At 36.4% G+C, this 12,982-nt stretch overlaps 1 long non-coding RNA gene across 1 annotated transcript in view; it reads left to right on the top strand.

Moving 5' to 3' along the window:
• Positions 1–829: 829 nt before the first annotated feature.
• LOC105453282 overlaps positions 830–12,982 on the top strand; it is a 146,419-nt gene continuing 134,266 nt past the window's right edge. The window contains exons 1-2 of the long non-coding RNA XR_974848.1: positions 830–1,039; positions 12,101–12,220. This is a non-coding gene — a long non-coding RNA (uncharacterized LOC105453282). The remainder of the gene's footprint in view (positions 1,040–12,100; positions 12,221–12,982) is intronic.

A 12,982-nucleotide genomic window follows, 5' to 3' on the forward strand; every position in this document is an offset into this window, starting at 1 on the left:
CTCCTCAATGCATATTACCGCACACTCCGAAACACATAAACCAAGATCAATCAAATGGAACGAGCCGATTGCCAATCAGTAACGAATTATGATACAGTTAATTGAAAACATTTATTGACAATCATATTTTTTTTAGAGAAATATGCAGTATTTGAATTTTTTTCAAAAATTGTTATTGAAAAAGATCAATTTTTTTATTAAGTCGTCTTAATTTATTAAATAATCAATTTACTATATAAGTTTACTTTATATATACCTACTTTATATAGTAAATTATTCTACAAGGACATGTAGAAAATTGACGCCAAAAATCAACGCCATAAAAATCAAATAAAAATTTAATTTGTCGTATGCAACTTAAAGTACTATACTTAGTTAAAGAAAATTACAAATTTATATTGTGAAACGTTTTGCATCCCAAATTGATATTCAGCTTATCGGGGCGCGCACTTAGCGATGCAAAAAAAAAACAAGTACAGTGAGATTCTTTGCGTTATTAATTAGCGTAAGTGGATTAAGAATAAAGCAACTGTTGCGCGGATAATGTATGCACGCGCAGTTATAAACACGCATCTCTATCTCTCGTTGGGAGATTTTACGGCGGAATTGAATTAAAAGCGCGCCCTCTTCCCGTCTCTGTCTCCGCGACAGCTTAATGGCCTCTCGTAAATACGTGCTCATTAGTAGTTGATAATTAAACACGAGGACGTGAGGCTGCGGAAATCGCGAAATCGCCACACAGAGCTCGACGCGGCGGCGCGGCGTCTCGACACTTGCGTAACTCCGTCGAATCGTCAAGGCGACCCGCCACAGGAACGAGAACAATGCACTCGGGATTACTCCGGTCGTCGGTAGTTCCAGAAGTGATACCAAGCGTGAGTCGGAAACGGCTATTACACGGAAACAATTGTTCGGTTGTGAACATCGGACGGCGCAGGAAGGCAATGTACGTCTAATAACAGATACTTTTCGATTTTCCGAGAGAATCGGCACGACAACGGGGTCAGAATATCGTAATTGCAGAAGAAAATGATCACGTGTAAGTAATGGTTTACAATGATTCATGGCTATTAAAACATATTTTCTTAGGCACGTTTGCGCGCAGCAATTTATACGATGGGCACTTATGTTTAAACAGAAGAATTTTATTCTCTGTATAGAAAAGCGAAAATCGAACAATTTAAAACTTAAACGTAAAACGAAAGATCCGCACTTTTTTGTTAATAGAAACTTTTAATAAAAAATAATTTACGTAAAGGAAAGTACATCAGTAGATTATTTTCTGCAGTGTGTTTTTTTTATTGTCACTTTTTTATTAGTTCACAAATACCTAAAAACGCATATACGTACATGAAAAATATCCTTTATTTAGAGATCAATTTTAAATATTCTTGGCGAAAAGAAGAATTTATGTGAGATGATTCATATAATCACACTTTTGAAATAGAAATAAATTTACTGATTTTATCTTGTCTCTAGATTAGATATTTATTCGCATATTTCAAATCAATCTTTCTGAAGCGGATTATAGGATAGCATAAATCTAAAATATTACCGCGCGTATACCGTGTATTGTGACAATCAAATATCTTTCATCGATTTAACATTGATTTCTGGAATATTGAATTTTCTTACCAACGCTTGCACATAAATTATAGTTATTATAGTCATCGATGGTACCCCGCTATTTCATATTATATAACTCTTTCTAAGATGGGCTCATAAAGTGTTTTCGCACATATGCGAGGTGTCTTCATAATTAAATGCTTTCCATAATTTAACATAAATTTTTGAAATATTGATCCTTCGATATTTCTATGGTCTACAAAATCGTTATTACGTATTTCACACTGATTTTTTCTAAATCGCATTACGCATAATTTTAAATATTCACAACGGATAGATATTTCATAATTAAGCAGCTTTGATTAAGTATCGTGCGATCGTTTCTGGAATATCGATGTCTTCCGCGCAGATTACAGGACGTAAGCTAACGGTGATGCGTTGACGTTGATGTCACGAACGTTAATGTAGGTTAATATCGACTTTCTTCAGAATGGATCATGAATTCAGTTTCATCTAAAATATTCGCACCCGCGCGCGCGCGTGCGCGCGTGCATTCTCCTGTCCTCATTATCGAAGCATGCAGCTGATCGTCACGACGATTGCCGCGAGGATTCTCTCTCTTCGCGCGTCCCGACGACGCGGCGATGTGTCATCGGCGAGCAAGCCACCGCCATCGTATTTCGTTCGAATCGCACGTACGCCCAAGGTCCATTACCGGTATTATAGCAGAGATATCGAAGAGATGCTTTTCGTTCGAATATCTCGGTCACGCGTATCTCATCTCTGCTGCAGAGTCGAGTTTTATTGTCGATGTCAATATAATATGTTCGTAAATGGTTTTAAATAGCTTAAAAACTTTTAAAACCCGATAAAGAAGGAAATAACGCTGTATCTATTACGTTCTATATTTCTCTTTACTTGTTTATATTTTTTTCATTTTTTTCCCTCATGGGGGGGGGGGGGATAAAACATCTGCAATCTGTAACTCCTTAAAATGCGTAATCTTGGATAAGAAAGAAAGAACGAGGCTTGTAAGAAGCACGAGGGGTCAACCACTATGACAATCAATGTACATTTCTTTATAAATATATTGCTATAGTATTGCAACAGTATACAATATTATACTAGCAATACGCTATCAATACATAGCAATACATAGCAATACCTTAGCAAAACTCGACAATATTGTGCGCAATAGGTGGCAGTACATGAGATGATGGCAATATTACTGACAATACGAAAGTAATACAATACCAACAAAGTGTGATGTATAATTAGCACTATACATTTTTTTTTAGTAGCGATTGATCCCCTCGAAGGAGCACGTTCTGTATATAGAAATCAATAGCAATTCGTGTAAAACCATAATTTTTGCGTAGAAACATCATATACGTGTCGCACGCGAGATTCAGTATATCAGTCCGTATAGAAGAAAGCATCACGCATTAATTCTACGTTGCACCGCATATTTCTTCATTTTCTTCCGCGACGATCGCAACATGTGTACATATCGACTGAATACAGAGCGTGTTCCATTGGCCGTTAACTGCACCTCGGTGATGGACAAGATGGTCAAGTGGCGGCTGTCTGTCACGTGCGGACGTCGCTAAGATGATGATCATTAATCGTTCACGCAGGTCGGTGCTTCTAACGCTTATATACGCGCGCTCGATAATGGCTCCTCTTTTGCTGCTTTTGCTCACCAAGAGCTCTAGCAGGTGGCTCGTCTATGAAGTACTCATCCGTATCGCCGACCCACGATCGCGTTTTTACGGGGGCCGTTAAGGGACACCGACAACGGTTCGCGCGAACGCCGTATCGCGATCGTTTGCCGTGCTATCACTAATGCTCGTCTCTGATGCGGATTAAAACATGTTAGTTAAAACTCTTAGCATCCAGATTATTAAAAGAAAAAAATTTTAATTTTCTTTCTTTCTCTTTCTCTTTTTAAGAGAAAAAATTTTATTTTTCTACAATTTTAATTTTCTCTCTCTCTCGTCGAGAAATTAAAAATTTCTAGCTGAATCAATTTTGATAGAAAAAATATATTTCTTTTCACAGAAGTTATTCTTCGCTGTATATATAGGATAATAATATTCCGAAGAATGATATAAAACTGGCGCGCATAAATTTCGGATTTTTTTTTTTTTAATAATTGGAGGAAAATCCACGCGATGCTTGACGTACACTTGTGCACTTGATTACTATCTGCTACTACTTTTATTACGGCAACATTGTGCATTGCCGCGGTTGATGAATAGCGGTGGAAAAATGCGTGACCTTCGATAGAGATAGTTTTCCTACCTCAGCCGTGTACGTGGACTAATTTTATTGCCCCATACATCTTGCGCCTCTTGCTTTTCCACCAGCGTTTATTGCCCGTTTACGCGTACTTGAAGCCGAAGAATTTTATCCGTGGGCGCGGTAACGGCTCGTTGTATCCGTAGAACTTTACTTGCTGGATGCACCTCGTCAAAAACATTCCTACACTTATGCTAAATATCGATAATTATAGATATCTATTAGTTGTATACTGTTTCCGTACGTACGTAATTTTAGGCCCTAAACGTATGAATTTTTGTTGCAGTTGCCTTTCTCACGCGATTTTTTTAGTTATTTTTATAGTAGTATTTAACGTCATTCTCTGTTGAATTTAACGACAAAAAAACATACAAACTGTTTATATTTAATGGAATTAAAAAAATAGCGTATTGGGATTTAATTAAGAAAATAAAGAAAACTTCTTTAAAAAAACGAGAAACGAAAAAACACGGTGTCTTTTTTAGCGTATCGACCTAATGTGATGATTAATTTATATTTGACTGTACAATTTGACCGGCGACACAAATTGAGATATATCTCGGCAATCGTAATGATCGATGATGACAATATCATTACTATTTCATTTCATGTAAGCACTGCTTTTCTGTTTCTCCGGTGAATTGTTTATACTTAAAAATTTACTCGCAGCTATGCGAAAATAGCTTATTTTTCGATTTCCTAAAATCGTTGAAATTGTGTAAAATTTTTGTAAAAATAAAAATGTACAACGGGAAAATATTGTGACGTCGTGAAATGCAACGGCTGCTTCTGTACGCATTTAATCGCGATATGCCATCAACATTCAACCCCCCCGCATACCGGTAGATCAACCCTTTGCCCTTCGTCTTCTCGTGATGTCTGTCATGAATTATGAGCCACGTCCGCGATGATCGCCCTTAACAACTGGGTGAGCGCGAAACGAGCGTAGGAAAGTCGCATTCTTCTCGCGAGTATTAATCTTCCTAGATTAAGCGTGCACCCGTCTATCCGATGGGGACGCGTGCTTAGCGCCGACGTGCTTTAAAGCGAATTTGCGCGGTTCATTTTTTAAACGACCGCCGGCTCATTAATCAATAAATAAGTGTAAAATTAGTATAATTATAATAAAATTAGTATAATTATAATAAAAGCAACTTGAAAAATATGATTTACTACACGGGCTGAAAAGTTTCTGGAATTGGATACAAAATGGTATTATATACAAAAATTAATCTTACGGCTGTCAAATATGTTCCTTCAAACCTCCACTGTCAAAATTTCATGACATTTCACTGAATAGTTTATGAGTCATTTGAACAAGTCAACGTTTGAGTTTTTTAAAAAATGGAAAAAAATTCGAAATTCGCAGTGATCAAATATCAATATTTGAAAGACTTAAAACCTCAAGAAATTATCGATGACTTCAATGACTTCTTGAGATTTTAAGCCTTTCAAATATTGATATTTGATCACTGCACGAGTTTCGGTTTTTTCCATTTTTTTTAAACTCAACTTTGTTCGAATGACTGTAACTCACAAACTGTTCGGTGAAATGTCATGGAATTTTGACAGCGGAAGTGATTGAAGGAATATATTCGACAGTCGTAAGATTAATTTTTGTACATGGTGATATTTTGTATCGAATTCCGGAAACTTTTCAGCCCACGTAGTAACCCAGGCTTAACTGACTCCACAATCGCGACTTGAGGAGAGACAGACCCGAAGAGATTGATCCGCTTTCCAGAGAAAAAAAATGGACATTAAATATCCTCGCCTTTAAAGTTGACAGAGTCCTTCGAAGGCCGCGGTCAGCGCGACATTCGCGCCAATTCAAGAATCTCCTCGCGTAAATTCGCCTTTAGGTCGACGATACGAGGATGATTCGCGTGAGCGAAAGGAGCGCGTGTCTCCGCGGGCGGCACAGTTCAACTGCGAAGGTCGGTCAATGGCCAACCAGCTAACGACAACGAGAGAGGACATTCGCGCGAGTACGCGAGTTAGGGAAGCGTATATAAGGAAGGGCGACGTCGTATGCGCGGTACCAGAATATCATTACGTTCAATTGCCGACGACGTCAACGTCGTCCAGATGGTGCATGTCAATGCACGTGCGACGGTCGCGCGGAAAATGAGAGCACCGCGGAATGAGAGAGAGAGAGAGAGAGAGAAAACGAGTGTGACACACCGCTTGGTACAAAGCCTCACGAACACCGCGGTAATGGGATTATTCGCCGGTTTTTCGCCCGTGGGTTACACCGCGGCCCACAACGACGCATTTCGCCTCTCGGCGGGCGCGGCTAATCTGATTATGGTAATGAGATGACACCTCGCGCGTCTCTCGCAAATCGCGAGCACGAGGGTTTAACGTCTCGAGTCGAAGCTCTTCGAGTCGGGCCTTCTTCCGTCAAAAACGGGAGAACTGCGCGCTTAATAGGAGGACTCTCGTCTCCTCTCGTCTTTAATGTGCGTTTGAACGTATATGCCGTTATACTAATTCCTTTTTTTTCTTTGTAATTGTCCATGTTTACCAGATAATCGTGCGCAGTGGATAATCGTATTCTCAAATTAATGGCATTGTAATGGATAGTCTCAAATTCCTGTTTATCGCAACAGGTACATAAAGCGATTTGCCCTCGTGAAATGTCCGGAGACAAAGTTCCCTTTTGAGAGGAGCAAGATCAACTGCATTCTTTACGAAATGTCACGCGTAACGAGATTACATCTTCGTCTCTTTGAAGGATTATATATCTATACAGCTGACGGCTTAATGTGCCTTATTTAAAAGGCGACAAATCTGATTATGATAATGAGATACCGCGTATTAAATTTTGCGAATTATACGAGAGGCTTCATTGTGCAATGAAACGATGTCTTTGAAATAAGCGTAAAGCCGCGATGTTGAGTCTTATTTTGATAAACGCGATAAGCCGATAACTGCGAGATAAGCTCGTAAAGTAAGCCACCGAGTTTCCGTAAGATGTAATCAGATAGTTTTCGATTGATGTAGATATCGATATTGATTAATGTTAATGTCCACAATAATATAACTTGCTAGACAGCTTCTCAAAAATTTAATTAACACGATTTTATCTGTTTGAGGCACAAAAAATCGCATATTCTGTCCGATCGATATCGCTGCATGTTTGATTGCAGCGATAATAAAATTAATGAAAAAATACAATCTTCGCGGTGCGAGGCATTTTACGAAAACATTAGATACACGAATCCAGTTTTGCACGATTTTGCATGGAAGTGCGGATAAACATGTGGCCGCTTCTCGCGTGTTTACGGAAAGTCATCGAGACGCACCGTAACATATTCAGCGCGACGTGTCCTTCTTGAAATATAGATAAGATAATGCAGCACATATGATTAAAATGTGAAATACGTTAAAACGAAGGAAACGTAAATAGAATTCCTCCGTCTCCCGTCGTGGCCGCTTTACGGCACGACCATTAATGTTTTCGCCACGTCCGAGGGGACGTTGTTGCAGTGCAAATGATGGATAATTGCTGTGCACATAAGCTGCTGACGGCACAAGTAGGCACGAAAAAAAAAAGATAAGATTTATTAGCTGAACCTATTTCAGTCGTGATACCTTGTCTAAGTTTGTCGTGCATTCTTTAAATGCTTCAATCAAGTTTCGCTCGAAAGCGAATCGAGTATAGATTATAGAGATTGGATAAATTTTTTAATTAAAGTACTACGTTAATTGTTTGTTTAAAATTATTAGCAATGTTATTTAAATAATTTAAAAAACTCGTATGTTTGTCATAATAAATAAATTATAGAAAAAATATATTAAGAAATAAATAAACGCAGAGAGAAATTTTTTAATTATTATACAAATCTCATGAGTTGAAGTAAGTTATTTTAGTTTTTTTTAATAAATGTTTCACTGTAAAGCATTATAACATAATATTATTTTATACTTCAATAAATTTATTAATCAATTTAACATTAATAAATGATTACCAAATAAATAATTATATAATAACCAATAGAAATACTATATAAGTGTTTAATTAATAGCTAGCAATATAAATTTTTAATATCGCAATAAACATATTGTATTTTAGACTTATGTATAAAAGAAAATTGTTAAGTACTCTTAATTTCTTTTCCTATCTGCTGTTCCGTAATTTATTACAAGAATTATTTTAATAGTGCACAAAAAACACAAAATTACTTGCCGGTTATACCAGTTTTTAGTCTCAATCATCCGACTTTTTATTCCTTACGTGCAACACGGACACGATAATTACGCATCGATGAGGCGGGCAGATGTCACGGACGTATAGAATGCGCATCTTCATTCTGCCAGCGTGGATATCTCGTACGGCGTGAAATCTCTAAAACTTGATTTCACTTATCGCAAAAGCCAAATAAAAGACGCGCGAGCGAATTGTCACGAAATTAATGAACACGTCGCGCTTATAACGTATCGCGCCACGCCTTCCTAGCTTTTGCCTCCGAACCGTCCGTTACGTATACATATTCATTAGCTCGAACGTCTCCCATTTATTTCTCTTTATTTAGCTTATTCGTGACTCGGGCCTCTTAACTTGTATCCGCAAATACCGCGAGCCGTGCATCGAGTATCGCTTAATAGAATATTGCGGCAAGGGGGAAGCAACCTTACTTCGCGTTCAATCCCTTTAAACTCTCGCTTCGTTGATTACAAAAGTAAGACAGATTCGGATCCTTTATCTGAATCTAGCAGATTAAAATAAAAAGATCTGCGAAAAATCGTTATTAACTTGCATAGATTGTTTCTTTATACGTATACGTATCGTTTTTTATATAATTTTTTTATGCTTTGCCAGCAATATGTGGTCGTTGTAAAGCGTAAATAAAATTGCAAAGTAGCATATATCACTGCCAAATTTGTTGTACAGTCGAACCTCGGTAACTCGAATCTCAAGGGACCAGCTATAAAAATCTTCAAGTTACAAAGATTTCGCCTAATCGAAGTTTGAGTAAAAGAGAGTTAACATATGAAAATTACGGAAGCTTTGTTGGAACGAGAGTTTATAATTTATAATGGGTTTTAAAGTAAAAAATTCGAAGTTTTTTGAGTCAGTTTTCGAGTTATAGAGGTTTGAGTTATCGAGGTTCAACTGTATTCTAAATGAAGCATCGACTGTTTACGCAAATTACACCTTTCTATGCCTTTTGCCTTTTTAGTAAAACAGATGTCTCTAAAGCATATTTATTTTTATACGAAATATTTTAGAGGTCCTCTTTACGAACTGCCAATTCTATGAAATATTGAAATTCGCTTTTTTGTAATAAGAATCATTTCTCACACATCATGTACTTTAGTACATATATTAAAAATAACATCATTTTTTTGTTAAATGTCGACGAATAAATAAATAAGCGACGTAATAAACATCGAACGGTTTCGACAAATGGAATATCCATGAGACATTTGTTGTCGATATGAAAAAAAAATGGCAGCAGAATGTGTCGAGCTCAATGACATGGGTATTTCTTATAAAAAAGAAGAACAGTTGTACTGATCTCGACCGATGTCCTTTTGCCTCGAGGCATGCCAAGTCGAAATTTCGTTTCCCAATGAAGAAGTTATATCAAGATAGTCGATTTCACATGCTCAAGTATTGCTTCAAAAGTGTCAGAGGCATTTGATGTTTTTCATGTCGATACTTTCTCTCGAGAAATTAAATCGTTAACATTTTAATTGTCGAAAGGAATGGACTAACTGGGAATCTCATTGGAATTTAACCGAGCGTGAATGAAGTGCTATTGGAATGAAATGTAAGCACATTGGAAAAGATGTAAATTACGCGATTGTAAAAAACTGAGGTAGAGCTTATATAGCGTCTGGAATAGAATTCAACGGTGATTAAAACCCAAAATGAAATTTGAAACAGTAAAAGGCATTGAATTGCGCACCGAGAAAAAGTGTTTGCTTTAAATGATGAGTTTCGTGATTGCGGTTCAACGCCATATAATTAGCAAGTTTAAACACGGTTCGGATACTGATTGAGCAAACGCAGATTAAATCGATCAGTCTCGAGCAAATAGCTCGCAGACATGAAACAGGATACTAAGTAAGCATATCCTTCGAGAAAGTGGAGAAGCAACGAGGTGTTTGCGCTTTGCGGGGTGTAGCCCGAGTGAATGGTGCTTTTATAACACGTACGGAATGGAGAGTGAATGAAGCAACTGTATTGTACGCGCGCTGCCTCAGAGATTTACACGCATGCAACGGAGGCGCTTTTACAGCCTACGAAAGTACGCGTCGAAACAAGTTATATAAATATGTTAATTTGCCAATATTTGCCCGCGGAACGCGCGGTAGACTCGATCGAGCGAATATTCGGAGACGCGAATGCTACAATCAGCAGGGGTCGATAAAATAACTGATACAACTTATTTAAAATAACAAATATAAAATAGATTCCAGAAACTTATTTAAAATAAAATATCGCAGGGGCCAATAGAAAACTGATACGACTTATTTAAAATGAAAAATATAAAATAGATTCCAAAAACATATTTAAAATATTAAATAAGAAATAAATCAGAAGAAATTATTTTGAATAATGAATACTAAATAATTCTTTCATTTTTTTTTATTTAAAATACATATTTTAAATAATGTTTTTTTAAATAGGACCCATCCTTGATAAGCATAAATCGATAAAGTAACTAATATAATCTATTTAAAATAACAAATGTAAAATAGATTCCAGAAATACGATTTATTTAAAACGAAAAATATAAAATAGATTCCAAAAACATATTTAAAATATTAAATAAGAAATAAATCAGAAGAAATTATTTTGAATAATAAATACTATACATAACTCTTTTACTTTTTGTTATTTAAAATACATATTTTAAATAATGTTATTTTAAATAGGACCGATCCCTGCTACAAACGATTTGCAAACGAATTTAGAGTTAATGTTGTCTCGCGGTGCAGAAGATTGAAGAGAAGATTGAAGAGAATGTCGTGACTAAAGAAACTTTTTAATTTTTTATCGAGTTTTTTTTATTAATCTAGTTGTCTCGTATCCAAGTTTTGCATAGATAGTTTAGTTGAAATTTAGTTAAGATTGCAATGTTTCTCTCTCTCTTTCTTCTCAATTTTTTAATTAAATCTTCCCGTATTAATATCCAACAAAACCTTTGTGTTATCGAAACAATTCGTTTTCTTTATTACGCACATAAATTTTCGCAAGTCACGCGTGAAATTTGTCGGTCCAAATGTGTCGAGATGTAATTACGCCAAAGCGGCTGTCTATTAATTGTTTCGGTGCAAGCTGTTTCTTACAACCCGGGAACATTTTCTTGTTTGTCTCGCTAAAAATCTGTTACTTTGCGCGTTTACACGCATTACACGTATTCGTTAAATCACCACCGGCAGCAGCCTCGCCGCACCGCCCTGATTTCTGATTTCTCGTTCACCGTAATGCCCGTCATAAATTTCAATCGCGCGTGGTACGACCTGACACGAGGGAATTTCTAATTTCGGAACGTTGCAGCCCGGCATCGGGAAATAAATGAAATCAATCAACTCGGTGCGCGACATGTGCGACTGCATAAATTATATTTATGCAGCGGCGCGAACAGAGATTTATCGTCTTCTGATGCGGCGTACCACGCACTGGATAGTTTTTGCACAATTTCACTAATGACAAATTATGATAGCGTTCGTCGTGAATTGCATGAGAAGAAGAAAATCGAAAAAGATCACCGTGTCAATTTTCTCAGAGGGATAAAACCCGGTCGAATTATTAAAATGCATTCTCAAGATATCTCGCGTATATTTATTAGTATTTACCAGATTGTTTTATACACATGTATAACATTATAGTTCTAAATATGTTTTTTGCACGTTATAAAAAAATTGTAGAAATTATAAAGTTAATTATACACGGAAAGAACAATTTTGCTGAGTCCAGATCTAAAAATAATTTTTGTTCAATAATCCAAATAATTTGGTGCAAAAGTTAAAATAATTGCTAGAATATCAAAACATTTTATAGCAATGCTTATCAATTTTAACATTCCAATAAATTTTCAACAAAAAATTATTTTCAGATCTATATTTAGCAATATATTTAGATTTTTCAACAAAATCATTCTTTTCGTGTAGTAATTAATCTTATAATTATAAAATACATTACCTATAAAATAAAAAATTGTAAAAATAATTGTAATTAGTTTACAAGATTATATTACGAAATTTTTCTTTACAGATTCCAACTTCCCCGTTATAGGATCTTTATGGATTTCGCAATAGCAGTCGGGGTGGTCGAAGTGCATAAAAACTATTGCAAAATGATCCTACAGTTTCGACTACCAGTCAACGTATCTCGGTGAGTTATATTGCAACAGAAGTGGTATCTTAAGCTGGATACACAACGAAATGCTTATTCCATTTCATATTATTGCGTATTAGCTTATTCCATTTCATATTATTGCGTATTCGAGAAAGAGACCGCGTACGGAGTTCAGCGAGACAGATTTTACGTTCATCGTAAATGTCCTCGGTCTTTAAATAATTCCTCGCCCATATTCTCGAGGAAAAAAAAAGAAACACGACGATACTCATCCGATTAGACTAATCCCAAACGATTTTCATATAAACACGGTCGTAGAAATCAACTAATATCTCCAAACCAGATAACATAAATTCGTAATAAAAATTGTACGAGCGAGCTCCCGGCAATGCCCTGCGGGCAATGAGAAACATTACGCGCCATTTTACGCGCGAAATAATTTATGTTCGCGCATTCGTTATTCGTAAAATATAGTAATAATAAATGGCTCGCATTTACGCGATTAAAATAATACAACGAAAATAATATATTTATAAGCAAGGAAATATTCATAAGCAATTCATAACATTTCTACAAAAATAATTAACAGCCTCGGGCTTAACGTTGTCGCGGAGATAATTGCCAATTGGACGGGTGTGGATATGTCTTTATCTCGCGTACCGAGGCTCGTCTATATTGGCGATATCATTTGGTCTACCGAACGGGTGTAAGTTACACACGGTGTCCATATCGCAATACCCGCGTTCCTCCTTCGGGTAACACTAGAAATAAAAGGCGCACTTATGACGCATTAGGTAA

Source organism: Wasmannia auropunctata, unplaced genomic scaffold, assembly GCF_000956235.1.
Source record: "Wasmannia auropunctata unplaced genomic scaffold, wasmannia.A_1.0 LD336000.1, whole genome shotgun sequence".
In the NCBI taxonomy this organism is placed as follows: Eukaryota; Metazoa; Arthropoda; class Insecta; order Hymenoptera; family Formicidae; genus Wasmannia; species Wasmannia auropunctata.